At 39.6% G+C, this 17,882-nt stretch overlaps 1 pseudogene; it reads right to left on the reverse strand.

The window, feature by feature from the left end:
• Positions 1-8,562: 8,562 nt before the first annotated feature.
• Positions 8,563-8,648, reverse strand: LOC148209682 (U6 spliceosomal RNA; annotated as a pseudogene).
• Between the last annotated feature and the right edge of the window lie 9,234 nt (positions 8,649-17,882).

Below are 17,882 nucleotides of genomic sequence, written 5' to 3' on the forward strand. Positions count from 1 at the left end.
ACAAACTCAAGTTACAAATAAACAACTATAACTATCTTATCTAAATTGAAACTTAACAATGCAGCATTAAATGGTCTCTCTAGTCAAGTCTCCGCCTCGCCATCACCATTCCAAGAATTAGCTCGATACCTGCAAAACTAGAGCGGGGGAAAAAGAGGGATGAGTACAACCACGGTATCTAGTAGGCAGCCCTTATCTGAAGGGTCACACACAAACAATATACTTATCAAGAAAACAACGTGTCATGCTTATCAAACAATCAACACATCATGCTTATCATTAATCTCGAACCTTAAATGAAAGAAACAAATTACAAGAAACATTTTATGCATAAGTTTAACTAAACATGTACCATGCATGTCCAACTCATCCTCACGTCTTAACTCATTAGTTCTTTTTCTTGATTCCTCCAAGACTTACTCCCCTAACCTTGCGTAGCTAAGGCATCTGACACTTTTCTATGGTGCTCAGTGTTGAACCTTGACATTTATCCCCAATGTCTCAACTACTACTCAACGTATTGGTCCTTGGCCTCCAAACAACTTCTAACCAATCACATAATTGTTAGTTCTCCAAGTCTAACTCCTCTAATCGTATCGACCCTTGCCATTTATCCCCAAGGCATTGAACTGTACATCGACCCTTGACATTTATCCCCAAGGTATTGACGACTACTCAACGTATTGGTCCTTGACCGCCACCACATCAAGACCCAATATTAATTCAACAAATAGAATCATCGAGCCGACCCCCGACCTTTATACCCGGAGCCTCGACACTCATCTCTACCAAGTTGGGGTATCTATCCCCGACCTTTACACCTGGAGCCTCGATACCCAACTAGTACGTGCCAGCCTTTTGGCCCTGTTAGTCCTCCATTTACTTTATTACATCCCGGAACTCTCACTAGAGACCTACATGCTTTTCAGTCATGACCCATGCATAAATTATCTCACAACAACACAACATGCATTATACACGAAAATATGCAACCATCATTCAGACATGGCCATCCGACATCACAAGAATACCATTCTCTCAACATTCAGCATGATTTACATTCAAAAAGAGAAAGCCAACATATATCCTATCAAACAAGTTCACAATAGTTCATATTCAAATACAAGTTGCATGACAAAGTTAGCATACTTCAAACACAACAAATCATAGAGCCAACACAATTAACACAACTTTCACATTCAGGGCATAACATCAATCCAAATTAGCTAACCAATATTACACACAACATGTATATAGTTCATAATACAGTATATCTCACATCTACATGTATTTCCAAATGTTACTCAACAATTATAACATAACCAACATTTATAAGGTATCATAAATCTCAAACAGTCATTCAAAAGACACTCATAGGCCTACAATCAACAAGCATTTCATATCAACACACAACAAACAATCCCCTCAGTAAGAAACTACTTACCAACAATGTTTTAAAGCTCCTAAGCTTGTCTAAGAGCTCCTAAAACAAAAGGAATACTATCTCGAGGTTAGCAACCAATTAGAAACACTTAAATATAATTGAAACCGAGTTTAGGTGAGTCGTTACCTACTAACTCATACTAAAACAACTTGGGTTAGGAGTGGGTAGATGTCGAGGGGTGGGTATCACAAATCGGTTTCGTTTGGGTATGGGTAATCCAAATTTAACTTTGAACAAGGGTGGGTCAATGAAACTTGCTGAGCTTCACGGATGTAGGCTGTTCAAGGTGGTTGGGGGTTGTCGGTTGGTAAAGAACAAAGCTGGAGGACTGTCATGCACAGGCCACCAGACCCAAGACGCCCGCCACGAATTTGTCGCAGACGCCGCTGCTGGTCGGCGGATCTAAGCTCGAGGTTTTCGGATTGGAGAAAAACACCACAAAACTCAATGGGGTTCACGAGTTTGTGCTATTTAGGGTCAACGTAAGGCCACGTCGCCAATTACTTGCTGAACGACGCCGGAATTTGTGTTTGAAAGAAGATGCGTCGTCGCTGATTGCTACAGATCGGCGCCACTACTACGGTTCACGAGATTTCTGCTACACAAGCATCAGAGGAACACCATCGTTCGACTGTTGGAGAACGTTGGCGCTGCTGCAAGGAGTTGTCATAGATCGTGGCCATCTCAGATCTTGGCTTTAGTCGTCGTTGATACTGTAGAGGAGTTGCTAGGAGAACAATGCGCGGTTGTTCCGAGGAGGAGCCATTGAAGGATGTCGTCTCTGCTATAGGAGGTCACCGCAGGTTGGGGTCTGTCGCAAAACGCCATCGAGGAGGTGCTGTCGTCAGAAAAGGAAATCTTGGGGGGGCGACGACTGCAAGTAACAGGGAGGAGAGATAGAGCAATTAGGGTTTCTTTGTTTTGTTTTTATTTTAATTTCCCTTTTTCCTTCTTTTCTTTTCTTTATTTACTAACCTTGTTTTAAAACCAATAACCTAAATTCTCAAATTTTAAAAGAGGCCCAACTAAATAAAACCACCTGCCAAAAATAAGAAGTCCAAAATTACATTTTATTAATTAAAGTAAATCCCACAACAACCCAAAAGAAAATAATTTTCTTTAACTCTACAACCCAAGAATTAAATCCGAAAAAGTAAGAATCAAATTTCCCAAAAACTTTGGATCTAAGATTTAATTGAAAGTCTCCTACAAAACTCAAAAACATAAATTATCAGCTTAGGAGGGAAAATCCAAAGGCACTATTTATCTCTTAAAATAAACAAGCCAGAGAACGCGGGTACAAAGGTCAGGGCCGGCACGGTGAAACTAATTGTTGGGTAAGTAAACTTTACTTGAGGGGATGTCTCAAATATGGTTGGTGAATAGTTGTCATGTGCTTGTGTGCCGATGGATGTCGCCTGCTTGTATACTTTTAGTTTGTTGATAAATAAATCTTATTATTATCATTCATTATTGATCAACTGTTAGCACCATAAGCTTGTTGTGTCATGAGATGTGTTATGAATCAGTAAGCATGATTGGTTACGCTGAGTTTGATGTCGTATTCTGCCTGGGATGTGATTATAGAAAATAATGGATAGTTGTTCTAGTGCCATGATTGGTTATGTGTAAAGCATGTTGATTATGTTGCTTATGTTTAGCTGAGCTTGTTGTGGAACTTATATGTTTCATGTATATCACGTGCTGGATTGTTGTGAGGTGAATGTTGATTTGTATGCTTTATATTGGATTGATGGGAGTTGAATGTTGCATGGGCAATGAATTAGAAGTATGTAGGACTCTGGTGAGAGTTTAGTTCTGTTATGAAGTGAATGGGTCAGTATCAGGGCCAAAGGGCTGATATGTCACTAGTTGGGTATCGAGGCTCCGGGTGAAAAGGTCGAGGGTCAATATGCCAACTTTGGACAAAGACGAGTAGCGAAACTTAGAGGAAGGCAAGTATTGAGGCCTTGAGGAGAAAGGACAAGGGTCAATATGTGCAAAGTCATCGATGCCTTAGCTATGCATGGTTAGGGGTCGGTATAATAGTTCGAGGCTTTGGGTACAAAGGTCAAGGAATCGAACGTCAAACGCTAAAGAGATGTGTCGAGGCCCTGGGTACAAAGGTTAGGGGTCAATACGACTCGAATGAATAAGTCTTGGAGGAATAGGAAAGAACTAATATGTTTAGAGAAGTGTCGATGACTTGGCTATGCATGGCCAAAGGTCGGCACAACCGTTCGAGGACTTGGGTACAAAGGTCAAGGGTCGAACGTGAAGTGCAGTAGAGAAGTGCGGAGACCCTGGGTACAAAGGTTAGGGGACGATACGATTCGAAGGAGTAAATATTTGAGAAACAGGAAAACAAACTAGTGAATTAAGGTGCGAGGATGGCTTTGACATGTAGGTTGCATGTTCAGGTATGTGTATATTTTTATTTATATAAAGCATGATGATTTGTTATACATGTCGTTTGAACTTTCTATGATAAGCATGCTGTTTGTACGTGATCCTTTGGGTATGTACTACTTACTGGGTACTGTGGTTGCACTCGCCCCTTCTTTTTCTCACCAGATTTTGTAGGTAACAGGGTTACTCTTTGGAATGGTTGTGGCGAGGAGGAGGCTTGACCGGAAAGACCATTAGTTATGTTTCGTGCATTTAATTTCTTATAGTTAGGCTAGTTGCAATTATTCCCTCCTATAGTTGAGTTGTTAGTGGTTTGTTCTATTTACTTTAATGGTTTAAAGGATGTTTAAGTTGTCAGTTCATTGCTCTTTCGGGTTATTAGTTTTCTTTAGCTTTTCGAGCTCTGGGGTTGTAATCTATTAAGGATAATTATTAATACATTTGGTCATGTTGATATTTAATTAGCTTTTGCTTCGTTGCCTTCCAAGATCTTAATATTTGTTTAGTGGATATTTATGGTTGGTAAAGATTTCTTTGAGATGTTTTGGATAAGATGAAGTTATTATTAGATGGATTATTCATACAAGATTGAGTTTTGATTAAATCTTGAGTGTTGTTGGTTACTTTGTTTAAACACTTGTAAGTGTTATTAATCAGAGTAGCGCAATGGAAGCGTGTTGAAGATTTGTCGTGGTTTATTTCTCTAGTACGAGTGGTGCTTTTAAGGTGGTTTTAGTAACGATCCCCATGTAGACAGGCCTAAAACCTAGGTCGTGTAGTGTTATGGTCTTTCTTAGACTCCTCTCTATCACCAGGTACGTGAACTCGTTGTCGTATGGCTTGTTGTTCTATAAACTTATTATTCTCTTTTGTTGAACTTTAGATGCTTATGTGTAACATGTTTGTTTCGTGATTTGTTATGTTGATGCTTGTGAGTTAGTTAGCCATAGGATGCTCCCTTAGATGACTTGGTAGTTTGTGTTTAATTTTGTGTATGCTTCATGGAGTTGTTGCAACAGGTACACTTTCACTAAGTTTAGTTTTTTTTTAAAATGCTTGACGATACTTTACTATTTTTCATGGGAATTGTCATTATAGGAAGTATTCTAGTCCGCAACGTTTTTGTTTGTGTATTTGTGACTCAAGATGAGTCCTTCCCTTTTTTTTGTTGCCTATTGGGTAGTGAGCCTTGGATTGGAATTGTTGGATTATTGGTTGTTCGCTGATTAAGAGGAAAAGTTCTCTGTTATTCGTTGAACATATTGGAGTTTGGGATTTTTGTTTAAGATCTAAGGAATACTTGATGACCCACCAAGAGAAGTAGATGTTGGATCGTTCCCAGTTCCCTTTACTGGTGTTTAGCAAGCGAGTTTAAGTTGGAACCATTAGGTTGTTCGTTGTAGGTCCTTGCACCGTCAGGTTCGATGTTAGTTGTCAGTTAAATAGTGAAAGTGGGGTAAAGCTTTCTAAATGAAGTTTATCAAGAGTGTGCAACTTCTTTAAAGGTAAAAAGAGGAGTAAGGCAGCGAGTTAGCCTAGGTAGATGAAGATTCTTCTGCCTAAAGTAGGACTTGTTAAGACATTGGTTAGACAACCCAAAACCTTAAGGAAGCAAGAAATTATCCTTCGTAGAGTTTTTGCAAGGAAGAAACTAAAAGAAAACCTATAGGTCAGGGTCAAGCACCAAGAATTACTAGACTAGTCAACTTTCGATGACGAAAGTTTTTGAAAGAAAGGAGTCTGTAACGCCCTGACATTTTGAGTAGTGCGACCAGTCAACTTTCAAGGACGAAAGTCTTTTAAGGTGGGTAGTCTGTAATGCCCCGCGTTCTCGGGTTAGTTTTATTATAAGATTGAATTTGTGCCTTTGGATTTTCCCCTAAGTGGATAATTTAATTTCTTGGATTTTCTAATATTGGAGTTCTAATTTTGGGAAAAATGTGAATTAAGTTTAATTTTATTGGACTAAGATAAATTAAGTTTTCGAACTTTGGAAGAGATTTTTAATTAAATCTTAAATCCAAGGTTTTAGGAAATTTAACTTTTACGTTTCGGATTTAACTCTTGGATTTTAGAGGTTAAGTTAATTATTTTTTATGGGTTGTTGTGAGTATTAGTTTCGTTACTAAAGTTTGATTTTTTAGGCTTTCTTTTAGTGGGTTTTGGGCTTTATAATTTTCAAAACAAAATAAATGGAAAAATGTTTGATTAAAAAAAGGGAAATAAAAGGGAAAAAGAAAAATAATAATAATTAAATGAAACAAAGCAAAAGAGAACCCTTAGTTTCCCTTCCCTTTCTTCTTCTTCTTCATCTTCTTCCCAAACTCCCCAACTGCCACCCATCGCCCCAGCTGCCTTCATCGCTGGCAACCGTACCAGTGTTATCTGATGATGCATCCTCAGAATCGATGGCAACGGCGAACCCGCAGCTGAAGCAGCATGTCGACGACGGAAACTGTGACACAACGAGGTAGCGACGGCGGGTTGGGCATTCTGCAGCAGATTCCGGCATTTCGTTCTTTCGATCAGTAGCAGTGCAACTCCTTGCAGCTCTCCGGTGCGGCGGCTTCGTGTTTTTAGCCTAGATCCCGCAAGTTACAAGTAGATGTAACGAGTTGGCTTTAGACCCGACGAACCCACAGCTTACCAGCGGCTGCGCAACCTTTCTGGCAGTATGTTGTAGTTGAGCGTGGTCTTAAAAGTTTTATGAATTGTTCTGTGAAAAGTCTGTTATGTAAAGCATAATGAAAGATTATTTGTTGAAGCTTCTGTGTTCTCTATATTGTGAGCAGGTTAGTTGTTGTTAAATTATGTGTTATTGAGATTCGTGATGCATTAAAATCATACTAGATGATTTGTTGTGGAAAGACATTGTGATTAGTTTGATTAGCGAGCAGTACTAGAATCTTGGTTGGAAGGCTATAAATGATATGTGGTGTTTGGATGTTATGGAAGAAGAATAGGTCAGTGTCAGGGCGCGGGTACAAGGTCGGGGGGCTGATACGTCACAAGTTGGGTATCGACACTCCGGGTACAAAGGTCGGGGGTCGATACACCAGTCTTAGTAAGAATCAGTGTTGATGCTCTGGGTACAAAGGTCGGGGGCCGGCACGGTGAAACTAATTGTTGGGTAAGTAAACTTTACTTGAAGGGATGTCTCAAGTATGGTTGGTGAATAGATGTCATGTGCCTGTGTGCCGATGGATGTCGCCTGCTTGTATACTTTTAGTTTGTTGATAAATATATATTATTATCATTCATTATTGATCAACTGTTAGCACCATAAGCTTGTTGTGTCATGAGATTTGTTATGAATTAGTAAGCATGATTGGTTACGCTGAGTTTGATGTCGTATTCTGACTGGGATGTGATTATAGAAAATAATGGTTAGTTATTCTGGTGCCATGATTGGTTGTGTGTAAAACATGTTGATTTTGTTGCTTATATTTAGCTGAGCTTGTTGTGGAACTTATATGTTTCAAGTATATCACGTGCTGGATTGTTGTGAGGTGAATATTGATTTGTATGTTGTATACTTGATTGATGGGAGTTGAATGTTGCATGGGCAATGAATTAGAAGTATGTAGGACTCTGGTGAGGTTTGGTTCTGTTATGAAGTGAATGGGTGAGTATTAGGGCTAGAGGGCTGATACGTCACTAGTTGGGTATCGAGGCTCCGGGTGCAAAGGTCGAGGGTCAATATGCCAACTTTGGACAAAGACGAGTGTCGAGACTTAAGGTCGAGGGTTGATGCAATGAGTCTTAAAGGAATGCGAGTATTAAGGCCTTGAGGGGAAAGGACAAAGGCCAATATGTTGCAGAGTCATCGATGTCTTAGCTATATGTGGTTAGAGGTTGGTGCAATAGTTTGAGGCCTTGGGTACAATGGTCAAAGGAATCGAACATCAAACGCTGAAGAGAAGTGTCGAGGCCCTGGGTACAAAGGTCGGATTGATACGACTCGAAGGAATAAGTCATGGAGGAATAGGAAATAACTAATGAGTTTAGAGAAGTGTCGATGCCTTGGTTATGCATGGCCAAGAGTCGACACAACCGTTCGAGGCCTTGGGTACAAAGGTCAAGGGTCGAACGTGAAGTGCAGTAGAGAAGTGTTGAAGCCCTAGGTACAAAGGTCAGGGGATGATACGACTCGAAGGAGTAAGTCATTGAGAAACAGGAAAGCAAACTAGTGAATTGAGGTACGAGGATGGGTTTGGCATGTAGGTTGCATGTTCAGGTATGTGTATATTTTTATTATATAAAGCATGATGATCTGTTATGCATATCGTTTGAACTTTCTATGATAAGCATGCTATTTGTGCGTGATACTTCGGGTATGTACTGTTTACTGGGTATTGTGATTGTACTCATCCCTTATTTTTCTCACCATATTTTGTAGGTAACAGGGTTACTCTTTAGAACTACAGGCCAATACGAGTCCTTCCATTATGCTTTGTCCTCACTCACATGCATCCTAGTAAACCAACTAGGAGGTCACCCAATCAAAGATTGCTCCAAGTCAAGCACGCTTAACTTTGAAGTTCTTACGATTGAGTAACCGAAAAGGAAGATGCACTTTGTTGGTATAGGTAGTAACTATCAATTCTTTTAAGCCTTTCTTGACCATTCTTCCATTATCTCAAGATCCCTCTCATTCGAATGTGGTATCGGTTCATTCATGTACCCCTCCTCTCGGGCGTCACATGTAAAAAAATTTGGACCATTTCTCGATTTGTGCTTGTTATCCTCACGCAGGGGCCATGCTAATCTTCTCTGTATCGTTCCAATTTTGTGCGTGTCATCCTTGCGCATGGGCCATGCTAATCTTCTCGCCAAAGTTTTCATTCATGTGACGCCGGAGATGAGGGGTACATGAATGAACAATTTCCCTACCCTTGAATTTGCATTTGACCCATAAATTAAACGAACTTTTAGAAGGATAAGGGTCGAGCAAATAGTAAAGTATAAAGAAGACGTTGAAATGGATAACCCACAAATTCAGCTAGAGTTGAGAGTAGAGAGATTACCAGAAGATGGAGTTGGAAAACATGCCCCAGCACCTCCTCTGAACGTTGTTTTGTTAGCAAATGATATAAAGCAAGAAATAAGAGCATATGCGGCTCCAGCATTTTATGACTTCAACCTAGTAATTGCAGATTCTAATATTGAAGCTGATAGATTTGAGCTGAAGCAAGTTATGTTTTAAATGCTCCAGACCTTAGGGTCATTTCATGGACTTTCATCAGAAGATCCCCATTGCCACATATGGTATTTTATGCACGTGGCATACTCATTTAAGTGGAATGAGTAAGCAGAAAAGCAACGCGACTTAAGCTATTCCCTAAATTTATTGCTAGCTAAGTCCATCACTTCATGGAACGATTTAGCAAACAAGTTCCTTATGAAATATTTTCCTCCATCCAAGAATGCGGAACTTCAAAACAACATCAATAATTTCCAACAACTTCTTGGAGAGTCATTGTGCAAATCATGAGAAAGGTTTAAGGACTGAATCAAGAGATGTTGATTGTGTGATGTCAACTGCACAGTGACAGTCACCTTACCTAAGCAAGCCAGCAATGCCCTAACTTCGACATATGGCACGATGCTAAGTGTGGTCGACGCACGAGGTGACATACTGACGCACCGTGCAGGGGTATTGTCAGGAAGACACCCATCTAAAGTGTCCTTCCTAACCCAGCGTCCTGCACCGTCATCTTTCCGAACAGGTTCATCGACATATTGCACGTCGAGAACGGATCGGACAACATCATTCTTCTCGATGTCCTAATCCCCAAATTGAGTAAGCATTTCAACATGACATGGTGGATGCACAGATGCACCCTCGTCCGTGCTTGCACCCTGCAACATAAGATGAATACTAGAGACGATTAGAGTCATACTTAGGAACTACAGTGTGGATGATACATTACCCTACTTTAGATGTCCAGCATTGTAGCAATCCCATTAAGGTCCGATCTCATCTCTCCGAGATCGACCTAATAACTACCAGCTCCGACTGTACGGTGTCCAACCCTTTCTCCAAAACAACCATACGATCATTCGAATGTCCACGATAAACATCATCCTACAATCCCTTGTGTCCCCTCTGACATAGGGACAAACTCAGACCCTCTCAACATTGAGCTGTCACTAGTACGATGCGACGTTGGATGGTTGGGTTCGATCGTCTGTCCATCTTCTTCCGTCATCGTTGATGTGAGTATGTCCCCAACATTAGCTCATTCCGAGCCAATCTACGTGTAAGACTGCAACAGTTCATCGAACTCGTCCTCATCGACATGGCCTACAGTGTCATGCAGATCAGTTTCTACAGGCCCGTTTGTGGGAGTCGATGTGGTGCCAGCTCGTGTATTGGCACTGCTACCAGCTCTGTCTGCAAAGGTTGACTCTCGATACTACCTTTCCGCATCAAACTCACTGAGTCGGTCCATCAAAATCAACTGCGCGTGTAAACCAAATAAGAATGAATGAATAAAAAAATTCATTATATTGCACATGCTACAGATGATTGACGAGGAAAATAATTGTAATGCCCCGCGTTACTCCCGTTAGATTGCCCTCGAGTCTTGGGGTTCTTTTCTTAGAAATAATTTTAATTTAATTTAATTGTTATATTTCATTTTATTTTGAGCTGCTGTGATATTTGTTGTGAGTTATTGGCTTTTATGTATGTATTTAATTATTGTTAAACAAAGAGTTTGTTTTGTTTGGCAATTATCTTAGGTCGTTGGGCCGATTGCTTACTTCTATTATTGGAGATAATTAAGTTTAGGGATGTTGGGCTGATTGCTTACTTCTAATCTTTTGGTCCATGGGCCTTGTTTTGTTTTAACAAAAATAATTGGGTAAGTGAGCTTTCTTTTTTTTTTAAAACAAAGGAGAAAAATAGGGGAAACCCTAACCCCCAAATTCCTTCTCTTTGTGAACCACCAGCCCCACCTCCCTCGTGCTCTTCTTCTTCTTCTTCAGATATCCAGTCGTGCCCCTCACCTCCCGACGCCAGTGACTCCCTCCCACCGCGGCATATCCCCAACTCCAGTGAGCAGCAGTAGGCGGCGCACGACGTGACTCTTGGTAGTGGTGGTGGTGATTCTGCTGCAGGTGGATGCGGGTTTCGGGGCGGTGGTCCGGCGGTGGTCTTTCGCGGTGGTCGGCGGCCTCGGGTGCTTTTTCCCCATGGCACACAGCAGCGTCGCTCCCTTCAGTGCATTTTTCTTTGTCGCAACCACGCTTACAGCATCGTTTGTGACGTTCAGCATCTACCCATAATCGCTTGAAGTCCCTTTTACACAACCCTCGCCTATTCGAGTTAGATTCAAACTACCTACACTTAAACGAAGTCAGTTTGGCGGTAACGGACCTTTCAAACCCCTTTGGGATCGTTTTCGTTGAGTGGAAGCTTTGTTTTAATTGCTGTTTTTTTTTTGTTTTTGTTGTCTAGGTGTTGAATTGATGCAAGATTTAGGAGCGTAGCAGTGTGTAGGTAGTACCAGAGGGCGGGTGTGTGTGTTGTTGTGTGCTGATAGAAATTGTTATTGCTGGCTGTTATTATAACTGTGTTTATCTTGCCATCTTAATTATTGGACATAGTTGTGAGGTCGATACTACTATTGTAAAACTTGTTGTTTTTGTTTATTTGATATGTATATAACTTGTATCCATGCCTGTTGTCTGAAATATTAGGAGTTGTTTATTGGTATGGTTGGAGGTGATTAAGCTTTGATGTTTGAAAACATGTATTGAGAAAAAAATGCACGTGTTAGTTTCATGTTATTTAGTGTATGTTTTTTAGTTGGAAGCTACTGGATTAGTAGTTGCTTAGTGGTATGGTTGGAGGTGATTAAGCTTTGATGTTTGAAAACAAGTATTGAGAATAAAATGCACGTGTTAGTTTCATGTTATTTAGTGTATGTTTCTTAGTTGGAAGCTACTGGATTAGGAGTTGCTTAGTGGTATGGTTGGAGGTGATTAAGCTTTGATGTTTGAAAACAAGTATTGAGAATAAAATGCACGTGTTAGTTTCATGTTATTTAGTGTATGTTTGTTAGTTGGAAGCTACTGGATTATTTTTTTATCGTTATGTACGATGAAGAGCATGCTGGAATACTGTGTTGTGATTAGAAGTGTGAATGACTTATAGATGTCTTCGAGGGATTAGTTGGAGTTGTCTATAGTGGTGGGACGGACTAGTTGTTTGTTATTCCGTGACTTGTCTGAAGTGAAAATGCGGACTAGTCACTTGGTTATCCAAAGCCTTTACAGAGGATGACTTGGGGGATTATGTGATAGAATCCTAGCAGATGGCTATGATTCAAATGTGTGGCCTATCGTGTAATGAAAAAGGGATATACAAGTGATAAGCGCCAAGGTTGCTCAGGTTTACAAAGCTAGAGGTCTTTCTAGGATCCTTGCAAACATTCACAAAAACGACTAACTTACCGAATGATTCCAACCAAGAGTAAGGTTAGAAGATGAATCACTCTTAGATCGGACTTAGAATCTACGATGGTCACTCTTAGATCCTAAGACGACTCACTCCAGAATTAGCTGATCGAGACTAATCCAATGAATCGGTTTAACATCAAACCTAAAACAAGATTTGAAAGAAGCAACACCAAATGTGTTAAGGAACAAAAGTTCTTGAATTCCAATATGACTTAATCTGTCAAAACAAGGTGATTACAAGCCCTTAAATAGGCCAAACGGTCATTCAACATAGGAACACGAAAAGTCTTTCAAAATACTACTTAATGCAAATTGAAGAAAATAAGTCATGCAAATTAAAACTTGATTGCACATCATTCTAGACACTTAAATGCGGATCAGAAAACATAGTCACGCTTCAAATGGTCTTATCTATGTGCTGTAGGAGGCGCTTCACATTTGGATATGGTTTGACAACTTTTGACTTCACAAACTCCAAAGAGGTGCAATCTGCAAAGGCACCTGTTCACGAATCTGCACACTTTTTTTGTCCTCCGTGCCATCTCTCAAAATAGACAACTTTTCCGGTGTCATCTTTGCTTCATTCTCTTCTTAACTCATTGAAGTAACATTATGAATAAATTTGGGCTCAAAACTCTTTGTTGGTTCTTGTGCATTAACAAACTTTTGAAGCTGCAGTGTGAAAGCCTCTTGAATCTTCCTTGCCTTTCTTGTAATAATTGCTCTTTTGATATATGTAAATCATCCCCCGTTTCTTTAAAAGGATTTGTCCTCAAATCAAGGTTTTCATTTCCTACATCAAAACGAATCAAGTTAGACGAATGATAAGCCTTAACAACTTGTTCCTTACCTTGTGAGTTGTATTTTGGAGCTTGAAGATTTATGATTTTCTTCGTTGGACATGTCACTTATTTCTTCTTGAAAATTTCTATGGCCCTTTCTTGTTTGCCTTCTTTGAGTTAACACCACTTTTGACTTCCTTGAAGTGCAATCTTGAAGTCTTCATGTAATATCATCCTTCTTAGTCTTCTTATGTTTGGACTTGGACAAATTCTTCGTTCCTTCCAAAAGTGCTTCTAAACCCAATCACTTGGTTTGTTGAAATTGTGCTTGGATTTATTTTTCCCCTCCATTGGTATTTTGCATTTGCATTCTCCACCATAACATTCTGCTTTCTTGACCATGGAAATATTATCAAATTCTTGGACAAGTAGTTTTTCCACATCCTTTCACCTTAGGTTCTTATGTCCATGGTTACCTACACAATAAGGAAGCAAGTTAGTATCTTTAAATCAAGATGTATTTTATACTTACCTTGTAAGAAAATCTCAGATCATGAGAAGATGATAGGATAACTCTCTTGGCTCCTTTATAGCTTCCTTTGTTCTTGTATTTGATCGAGCTTGAATTGAAAAGTTGGAACTTCCTGCAAAAATCTTAGAAAAGTAGAAAGACTAGGATAAAATATGTGAGGTTGATAGTAAGGGTCCTTATGCAACAATGCTATAAGATTTGACTTATATTGACAATGGATTGTATCTTGCTATTTCCTCTTCTTTCTCCTTTGATTCCTTCTCTTAACTCTTAACTCTTCTCTTTCTCTCTTTTCTTTGAACTCACTTTCATCAACATCAGAATGTTTGCTATCTTGTTTAATAAATTCATCAACATGTGCTTTAGATTCTTCCTCAAATTTTGCATCATATTTCTCACAACCATCATTTGAATCAACGACACCCATTTCTTATTACCATGACTTCTTTATTGACATATTCTTTTGCTCATGTGTCCAAACCTTTTGCACTTCCAACATTTAAGAGATTAGTCTTCTCCCTTACCTCCTTTGGAACTTCATTGTTTTTGGCATTGGAGCTCTCGGCCTTCACTCTTTGGCAGCAAACAACTTCCCTTTTGTTGCATGAATTCATTCCATTTGACGCTCCTCTTCTTTCCTCAATTGATCTTCAATTTTGATAGCATGGTGATACATATCTTCCAAGTAAGGTGGTGGATTTCTATCAATATGATGAACAATTTCCAGATTCAAACCTCCAAGGAATCTAGACATGGTGTCTTCCTCTTCTCTCTAATGTGTGCTTTTCCATTAAAATCACCATCTCTTGATAATACTCATCAACACTTTTTGTTCCCTGCCTCAAAGCTTGCAGTTTAGTTTTCAAATCATTTTTATAATGTTTGGGAGCATACCTCATTCTCATAGCTTCTTTGAGTTTTTCCCAAGTTTCTATTTGATCCTCATCTTTCCTTCTTTTCTCAGATTTGAGATGTTGATACCATTCATTAGCATTATGAATTCGGCATTGGCAAGTCTCATCTTCTTATTTTCACTATATGTAGAGCAATGAAATCCACGTTCTAATCTTCCTTTCCCATCGCAAGTAAGCATCGGGGTCCGTCGTTCCACTAAATGGTGGAATTTTGAGTTTAGCTTCGCCATCTCTCTTTTCATTTACTCTTTCCCATCTCCTCGGTTGCATAACGTTGGCAAAGTTATTCCTTCCTCTACTCCCAACTTGTTCTTTTTGTACATCGAAGTCAAACAAACCTTCATCTTCTTGTAAGACTCGTTCTTCTCTTTGTTGTTGCACCCTTCTTTCCTATCTATCTTCCCTCATCATTTCCACCATACCTTGAATTGATTGAAGAATAGCCATAGTAGGATCTTGCGGTACTTCCTGTGACATTTTGTTAAAAAATAAAATAACAAAATAAGGACCTTTCCACTCCTCTCACTAGGATTTGACTCAAGGACACTCGTGGTTATCACTCGAGGGTAGGCTTTTGATACAGGTCAAAGATGTAAGGGTTGGCTTAATTTGGTGCAATCTTGCTTAAAGCTTGATATAACTAATTCAATGATCACTCTCACAAACTAAGGCTACAGCAACTCAATCTAGGATAAAAACTTGATAATTTAAACAAAACACAACATAATGAAAAGAACTTTTCGTGTGCCTCGGATCTTCGAATGCTTTTTTTTCTACGATTTTCTTTCTTTTTGCTACTGTTTTTCTTTCTTTTTGCTACTGTTTTTTTTTTCTTTCTTTTGCTTCTGTTTTTTTTTCTTTTTTTTTTCTTTTGCTTCTAATTTTTTTTTCTTTGCTAATGATCCGAGAGCAAAATACAAGAATTTCAAGACAAGTTATGTCTTGTTACACTTTGTAAGAAACTACTTTTGAAAAAGAAAAAAAATGACAGAATATAAAATTAGACAAAGTAAAGATATTTCACCTCTAGAGCTGGCCAAAGGATGTCGACCAATGCTCTGATACCAAATGATAAGTGCCAAGGTTGCTCGGGTTTACAAAGCTAGAGGTCCTTCTAGGATCCTTGCAAACATTCACAAAAACGACTAACTTACCGAATGATTCCAACCAAGAGTAAGGTTAGAAGATGAATCACTCTTAGATCGGACTTAGAATCTACGATCGTCACTCCTAGATCCTAAGACGACTCACTCCAGAATTAGCTTGATCGAGACTAATCCAATGAATCGATTTAACATCAAACCTAAAGCAAGATTTGAAAGAAGCAACACCAAATGTGTTCAGGAACAAAAGTTCTTGAATTCCAATATGTTTTATTCTGTCAAAACAAGGTGATTACAAGCCCTTAAATAGGCCAAAGGGTCGTTCAACATAGGAACACGAAAAGTCTTTCAAAATACTACTTAATGCAAATTGAAGAAAATAAGACATGCAAATTAAAACTTGATTGCACATCATTCTAGACACTTAAATGCGGATCAGAAAATATAGTCACGCTTCAAATGGTCTTATCTATGTGCTGTAGGAGGCGCTTCACATTTGGATATGGTTTGACAACTTTTGACTTCACAAACTCCAAAGAGGTGCAATCTGCAAAGGCACCTGTTCACGAATCTACACACTTTTTTTGTCCTCCGTGCCATCTCTCAAAATAGACAACTTTTCCGTGCCATCTTTGCTCCATTCTCTTCTTGACTCATTGAAGTAACATTATGAATAAATTTGGGCTCAAAACTCTTTGTTGGTTCTTGTGCATTAACAGGCTTTTGAAGGTGCAGTGTGAAAGCCTCTTGAATCTTCCTTGCCTTTCTTGTAATAATTGCTCCTTTGATATATGTAATTAGTCACAAATGGATTCGTATCAACAAGTTCATGGCCTCGTGGGCAATGGCCGACGCAGTTACGTCACTACTGGGTGTCGAGGCTCCGGGAGCAAAAGGCCGGGGGTCGACAGACCAGTCTTGGTAGAGATGAGTGACGAGGCTCCAGGTACAAAGGGTCGTGGGTCGGCATGATGAGTCTATTTGATGATGAGTATTGGGTCTAGACGTGGTGGCGATCAAGGACCAATACGCTAAGTAGTCGTCGGGGCTTAGAGGATAAATGTCAAGGGCCGATGCACAATTTAAGGCCTTAGGGATAAATGGCAAGGTCAAACACTAAGTTTCCGTAGAGAAGTGTCGGGGTCTTGGGGATAAATGTCAAAGGCCGATACGACTCGAGGAGTTAGACTTGGAGGACTAACATGGAGTGGTGGTTATGAGCAACAGTTCAAGACCTTGGGGATAAATGGCAAGGTCGAACGCCAAGCTTCTGTAGAGGGATGTCGGTGCCTTGGGGATAAATGTCAAGAGCCGATACGCCTCGAAGAGTTATACTTGGAGTACTAACCCAGGGTGTAGAGCGAGTAGTAAGTCGAGGGAGTTAGAGGCTAGTGGGCCGTGTGATCGAAGCCACGAGAGTCCTAACGTTTGGATGTTTGTGTGGAAATGTTAATTTACTGTTATTATTTCTCGATGTTTTATTCCCTAGTTATTGTGTTTGATGTCGCTGTGATTACGAGCATGCTGTTTGGTGAATAGTTAGTGAGAGCTACTTAAGGAGTATTTTATATACTCACCCTCCCTCTACCTTAATTGTTTCAGGTGTAAATAGGGCCCTCTATCGGGGTGATGACGTGGATAAGGCTTGACCGAGGAGGGATCACTAGCTCTACATTTTTGTCTAAGATAGCTAAATTGTAGCTTGATTGCTAGGAGCGTTAAAGATTTATTGTTAGTGGTGTACTAGATATTGGTTCGATTCATGGAACGTTTTTTTTATTCCTTCTTTTTGGATTTTTTTGTTATTTTTATTATTTGAGTCTCTAGTGTATTTTGGGTTGCTGGACCAAATGATTGTTCCTTTTTTCTTATTCTTTAGGAATTGGTTGTGGTATAAACCCCACGGTTGTTCTTAAAATAATTGCTTCATGTCTTTTTGTCGGAGAGGGGCTGAACAGGGGAGGTGATAGCATTAGCTCAATATTTCATGTCAAAATTTCGGGGACATTACATTTTATGTTTCCCTTAATGGAAAGGGGTGAATAGGTAAAATGGTAACGTTACCTCGTTCTTCGTAGTGAAATTCAGGGGCGTTACAATAATTGGGATTATGATAAGACTGTTTTGCGAACCTCGGAAGAATCAAACACCTTGCATAGAAGAACGTCTATGGTGATCGATTTAAGGTAGGAGAACCGCAAAATGCGGGCACTTACACGTCAACGCCAT

Source organism: Momordica charantia, assembly GCF_013281855.1.
Source record: "Momordica charantia cultivar OHB3-1 chromosome 8 unlocalized genomic scaffold, Mcharantia_2.0 BLBB01000008.1, whole genome shotgun sequence".
Classification (NCBI taxonomy): Eukaryota; Viridiplantae; Streptophyta; class Magnoliopsida; order Cucurbitales; family Cucurbitaceae; genus Momordica; species Momordica charantia.